General features: G+C 37.0%; 1 long non-coding RNA gene across 2 annotated transcripts; it reads left to right on the forward strand.

The window, feature by feature from the left end:
* Window positions 1-669: 669 nt before the first annotated feature.
* Window positions 670-4050, forward strand: LOC127710559 (uncharacterized). 2 transcript variants are annotated; one of them, XR_007986229.1, is made up of 2 exons: window positions 670-785; window positions 952-4050. It is a non-coding gene; the product is annotated as an uncharacterized LOC127710559 (long non-coding RNA). The 2 variants fall into 2 exon arrangements; XR_007986230.1 differs by having other exon boundaries at window positions 1118-4050.
* Window positions 4051-7146: the final 3096 nt, after the last annotated feature.

The raw sequence follows: 7146 nt of genomic DNA on the forward strand, positions 1-7146 counted from the left end.
GTTAATTTTATCATCAGGAAATTGGTATACCTTATTTCATATTAATTGGTACAAAAATATGCTTTCATTACTGTGATAAAGATTTATGTTAATTTTATCATCAGGAAATTGGTATACCTTATTTCATATTAATTGGTACAAAAATATGCTGTACAACCAAATATAGTGTATAAAATTTCACAAAAATTGTGTTTAAGTAAACAATGTAAAAAATATCCTGTTCTGCAATTGAGTAAAGAGTCATTTCATATAAGGAACTGGGATGTATAAGTACTCTCCCACACATTGTGCTTACTAAAATTTAATTTCATTCAAATTTTTCAACTGTCTACCAAATATTTTACAATAATAAAACTTGTTGCATGATTGCCAATGAGATAACTTTGTAGCAGAGACCAAAGGGCAAGTGGATGAGTACTGAAAATTGTCTCTTGTCCTCGACATCAGGAATACTGATATAAGCATTTTTTATCATAAAATTCTTACTTACAGATTGTGGTTTGAATGTATATTTCTTTCCTATTAAAAATTTATATCAATTTCTAGTACCTTTCTAACAAATTTTTGATATGTCTCCATTCATTTTTTAGCTCACCTGGCCCGAAGGGCCAAGTGAGCTTTTCTCATCACTTGGCGTCCGTCGTCCGTCGTCCGTCGTCAATCCGGCGTCGTCCGGCGTCGTCCGTCGTCGTCCGTCGTCGGCGTTAACTTTTTACATTTTGAACTTCTTCTAGAGAACCACTGAATGGAATGAAACCAAACATGGCATGAATGTTCCTTATGAGGTGCTGACCAAGTGTTGTTACTTTGAAGCCGATCCATCATCCAAGATGGCCGCCAGCGGGGGACTTAGTTTAACATAGGACCCTATGGGAAATGCATACAAATGACTTCTTTTAGAGAAACACTGAATGGAATGAAACCAAACATGGCATGAATGTTCCTTATGAGGTGCTGACCAAGTGTTGTTACTTTGTAGCCGATCCATCATCCAAGATGGCCGCCAGCAGGGGACTTAGTTTAACATAGGACCCTATGGGAAATGCATACAAATGACTTCTTTTAGAGAACCACTGAATGGAATAAAACCAAACATGGCATGAATGTTCCTTATGAGGTGCTGACCAAGTGTTGTTACTTTGTAGCCGATCCATCATCCAAGATGGCCGCCATCGGGGAACTTAGTTTAACATAGGACCCTATGGGAAATACATACAAATGTCTTCTTTTAGAGAACCACTGAATGGAATGAAACCAAACATGGCATGAATGTTCCTTATGAGGTGCTGACCAAGTGTTGTTACTTTGTAGCCGATCCATCATCCAAGATGGCCGCCAGCGGGGGACATAGTTTAACATAGGACCCTATGGGAAATACATAAAAATGTCTTCTTTTAGAGAACCACTGAATGGAATGGAACCAAACATGGCATGAATGTTCCTTATGAGATGCTGACCAAGTGTTGTTACTTTGCAGTCGGTCCATCATCCAAGATGGCCGCCAGCAGGGGACTTAGTTTAACATAGGACCCTATGGGAAATACATACAAATGTCTTCTTTTAGAGAACCACTGAATGGAATGAAACCAAACATGGCATGAATGTCCCTTATGAGGTTCTGACCAAGTGTTGTTACTTTGTAGCTAATCCATCATCCAAGATGGCCGCCAGCGGGGGACTTAGTTTAACATAGGACCCTATGGGAAATACATACAAATGTCTTCTTTTAGAAAACCACTGAATAGAATGAAACCAAACATGGCATGAATGTTCCTTATGAGGTGCTGACCAAGTGTTGTTACTTTGCAGTCGGTCCATCATCCAAGATGGCCGACAGCAGGGGACTTAGTTTAACATAGGACCCTATGGGAAATACATAAAAATGTCTTCTTTTAGAGAACCACTGAATGGAATGGAACCAAACATGGCATGAATGTTCCTTATGAGGTACTGACCAAGTGTTGTTACTTTGCAGTCGGTCTATCATCCAAGATGGCCGACAGCAGGGGACTTAGTTTAACAAAGGACCTATGGGAAATACATACAAATGTCATCTTTTAGAGAACCACTGAATGGAATGAAACCAAACATGGCATGAATCTTCCTTATGAGATGCTGACCAAGTGTTGTTACTTTGTAGCCGATCCATCATCCAAGATGGCCGACAGCGGGGACTTAGTTTAACATAGGACCCTATGGGAAATACATACAATTGTCTTCTTTTAGAGAACCACTGAATGGAATTGAACCAAACATGGTATTAATGTTCCTTATGAGTTGCTGACCAAGTGTTGTTACTTTGCAGTTGATCCATCATCCAAGATGGCCGCTAGCAGGGGACTTAGTTTAACATAGGACCCTATGGGAAATGCATACAAATGACTTCTTTTAGAGAACCACTGAATGGAATGAAACCAAACATGGCATGAATGTTCCTTATGAGGTGCTCACCAAGTGTTGTTACTTTGTAGCGGATCCATCATCCAAGATGGCTGCCAGCGGGGGACTTAGTTTAACATAGGACCCTTTGGGAAATGCATACAAATGACTTCTTTTAGAGAACCAATGAATGGAATAAAACCAAACATGGCATGAATGTTCCTTATGAGGTGCTGACCAAGTGTTGTTACTTTGTAGCCGATCCATCATCCAAGATGGCCGCCATCGGGGAACTTAGTTTAACATAGGACCCTATGGGAAATACATACACATGTCTTCTTTTAGAGTACCACTGAATGGAATGAAACCAAACATGGCATGAATGTTCCTTATGAAGTGCTGACCATGTGTTGCTACTTTGTTGCCGATTTACTGTTCAAGATGGCCACCAGGATATTTTATTAAATAACAGGACCAATATTAATCAAAATTTGGCCTCAATCATTATTTGGGTATCTGTTATGATTTTTATCTATCTTTACATGATTTCTAAAACCAAAGTAGAGTCAGGTGAGCGACACAGGCTCTTGAGAGCCTCTAGTTTTTTATACGACCGCAAAAATTAAAAATTTTTTGGTCGTATATTGGTATGACGTTGGCGTTGTCGTCGTCCGAAGTCACATTGGTTTTCGCAATCTAACTTTAGTTTAAGTGAATGGATCTCCATGAAATTTTACCATAAGGTTCAATACCACAAAAGGAAGGTTGGGATTGATTTTGGGGGTTATGGTACCAACAGTTAAGGAATTAAGGGCCAAAAAGGGGCCAAAAATAAGCATTTTTGTAACTTCCAGACATAACTTGTGTGTTAGTGTATGGATCTCTCTGACATTGTACCACAAGGTTCCATATCACAAACGGAATGCTGGGATTGATTTTGGGGGTAATTGTTGCAAAATTTTAGGAATTAGGGGCCAAAAAAGGGGCAAAAAACAAGCATTTTTCTAGTTTCATGATAATAACTTGTGTGTAAGTATATGGATTTTTCTGAAATTGTACTACAAGGTTCCATATCACAAAGGGAAAGCTGGAATTGAGTTTGGGGGTAATTGCCCAAAACGTTTAGGAATAAGGGGCCAAAAAGGGGCCAAAAATAGCATTTTTCTAGTTTCCAGACAATAACTTGTGTTCAAGTGTATGGATCTCTCTGAAATTGTACTGCAAGGTACCATATTACAAAGGGAATGCTGGGATTGATTTTGGGGGTAATTGCCTCAAAATTTTAGGAATTAGGGACCAAAAAGGGGCAAAAAACAAGCATTTTTCTAGTTTCAGGACAATAACTTGTGTGTAGGTGTATGGATCTTTATGAAATTGTACTACAAGGTTCCATATCACAAAAGGAAAGCTGGGTTTGAGTTTGGGGGTAATTGCTCTAACCGTTTAGGAATTTGGGGCCAAAAAGGGGCCTAAAAACAAACATTTTTCTAGTTTCCAGACAATAACTTGTGTTCAAGTGTATGGATCTCTCTGAAATTGTACTGCAAGGTACCATACCACAAAGGGAAGGCTGGGATTGAGTTTGGGGGTGATGAATCATAAGGGGGTTCAAAAAATTTAGTGGAGGGATTTTTTTTTTCTTTAAAATTTTCCATTTTAAATTGGTTATTTCTGATTTATATATAAAAGCAAATAATAATGATATGGTTTGAATAGGTAAATTAAAAATTTTTAAGTTCTTAGACCACATTCATTCTGTGTCAGAAACCTATGCTGTGTCAAATATTTAATCACAATCCAAATTCAGTGCTGTATCAAGCTTGAATGTTGTGTCCATACTTGCCCCAACTGTTCAGGGTTCGACCTCTGTGGTCGTATCAAGCTGCGCCCCAGCGGAGCATTTTAATAATGTTTTGCAGCTAGAGTTATTATTTCAAATTGTGAAAAAGGCAGATATTCAGTGTGAATTTTTGCCAAGAAAGACCAACAGGTTTGTAGGTTATTATGAATAGAATTGAGAATGGAAATTGGGAAATGGTCAAAGAGCAGAAAACAGTGCAAGGCCACCAATGGGTCTTCAACACGGCGATAAAATTCTGCACTTGGAGGTGGGCTTCAACTGGCCCCTAGACAAAAATGTGTACCAGTTCGTGAAAATTGATGTCACACTTAACTATAAAACATTAAAATGAATTAAAATTAAAAACCGTACAAGACTAACAAAGTCCGGAGGCTCCTGACTTGGGACAGGCGCAAAATTACACTGGTATGAAACATGTTTAGTGAGATCTTAACCCTCCTCCTATACCTCTAGCCAATGTAGAATTAACAAACCCATGCCAATATGCACAGTAAAACTCAAAGAAGTCTGAGTCCGATGTCAAAATAGGTAACAAAAGAAACTAAACACTCGATTCCAATCTGAATTGACTAGGATTGTCAGTTTTCCTATCCACGGTCGGTGGTTTTCTCCGGGCACTCTGGCTTCCTCCACCAATAAAAACTGGCCGCCACAAAATAGCCCAAAAGCGGTGCTTAAAAGTGGCGTTAAAACACCAAAAATTAAAAAAAAATCAAATATATCAAATTTAGTATAATTATATTATTTGTTATACCCCACTTAGGGGTATTATGTTTTTCGGTCTGTGCATCCATTCGTTCATCCATCCGTCTGTTTGTTCGTTCATCCGTCTGTCCCGCTTCAGGTTGAAGTTTTTGGTGAAGGTAGTTTTTGATGAAGTTGAAGTCCAATCAACTTGAAACTTAGTACATATGTTACCATATGATATGATCTTTCTAATTTTAGTGCCAAATTAGAGTTTTTACCCCAATTTCACGGTCCACTGAACATAGAAAATGATAGTGCGGGTGGGTCATCCGTGTACTATGGACACATTCATGTTTTTCATAAAATATAGCCTTGTTTTTTTTTAATCAGTAAATATGGAACATGAACTCATTGTTGATGAAAAGATACATAAATGTAGTCATGAAGAAAAATGATTTAGTTCGCCAATGGTGAGAATTTTTCTTGGCAATCTATCAAAGGGAATGACTTTACTAACACATTTTACAATACTCTTTGTACAAGGAACATTGTAAAAGTTTTCTTGGCTTCAATGAAAGGGTATAATCAGTTACTGTTGATTCATTCAAGATCGTGGGATACCAATTTTCGTGGATTTCGTGGGTACAGGGCAACCATGAATTTCTATGTTCAACGAACTACAAATATTCTATAGGAATGATTGCAGACTTTGACAAAACCACGAAATAAAATATCAATGAAAATGCGAGTTTTCCTTAAACCACGAAAATTGGTACCCATGAAAATAAATTAATTCACAGTATGCATAAGTAACAGATAACTTCAATCAATTGCATGTAGACACTCAGGTCCAGACATGGTATTGGTCTTGTTAATGGTCTGACACCTGAGTTTTTATGTTTCATTGATCAGACAATAATTTTTGTTTAGTTAATAGCCATTTCAAACAAAATTCATTTTGATTTCATTTTAAATCAACCTTTTTCATCACATTAATTTTAGTTTTGAGAATGATTTGTATTCATTTTAGGTAAACCTTGTGCACCTGAAGGTCATGGTTATATGATGGCAGATGGATTTATTCACGCTGAAGTGACAGCAAGTATGTTTAATGTTTCCATCATTAAATTTATTTTAGGTAAATCTTTTTCGCCTGAAGGTCCTGATTACATGATGGCAGATGGTTTAATTCCAACCTGAAGAAACAGGAAGTATGTTTAATATTTCTTTGATTAAATTAACAAATTTCATACATATTCCATTTTCAAAAATTTTATTAATATTCCTTTTTTTCAAAATTTATTCACATCATGAAATTTCTGTTTTTTTTTCAGTTTGTAAATAGATATAAGAAGATGTGGTATGAGTGCCAATGAGACAACTCTCCATCCAAGTCAAAATTTATAAAAGTAAACCATGACATGTCAAAGTAAGGTCTTCAACACGGAGCCTTGGCTCACACCGAACAGCAAGCTATAAAGGGCCCCAAAAATTACTAGTGTAAAACCATTCAAACAGGAAAACCAACAGTCTAATCTATATAAAAAACGAGAAACAAGAAACACTTATGAACCACATCAACAAACGACAACTACTGAACATCAGATTCCTGACTTAGGACAGGTGCAAACAATTGCAGCGGGTTTAAACGTTTTAATGGTACCAAACCTTCACCCTTATCTGAAACAATAGTGTAACATCACAACATAGAAAGACACACTATAAAGTATCAATTGAAATGGCTTAGCTCAATCAAAAGACATATTAACACCAGTGAACATACACTGTAAGTCTTTTTTGCCTAAATGTTAATTGTTTTGAGAACATCATTGAAATATAGATCTTTAAAATGATCATTTCCTGCAGACACAATCATCTTAAGTTATGATTTCTGACCACAATAATTAAAAGTAAAACATGAAAGGAGTGTCCAATGATTTGACAAACTACAAAATGTTGGCAAGGTGACCACACTGACCCAAATTTTGGCTCACACCGAACAGCAAGTTATAAAGGGCCCCAAAAATTACTAGTGTAAAACCATTCAAACAGGAAAACCAACGGTCTAATCTATATAAAAAACGAGAAACAAGAAACACTTATGAACCACATCAACAAACGACAACTACTGAACATCAGATTCCTGACTTAGGACAGGTGCAAACAATTGCAGCGGGTTTAAACGTTTTAATGGTACCAAACCCTTATCTGAAACAATA

This window comes from Mytilus californianus, unplaced genomic scaffold, assembly GCF_021869535.1.
Source record: "Mytilus californianus isolate M0D057914Y unplaced genomic scaffold, xbMytCali1.0.p SCAF_8, whole genome shotgun sequence".
Classification (NCBI taxonomy): Eukaryota; Metazoa; Mollusca; class Bivalvia; order Mytilida; family Mytilidae; genus Mytilus; species Mytilus californianus.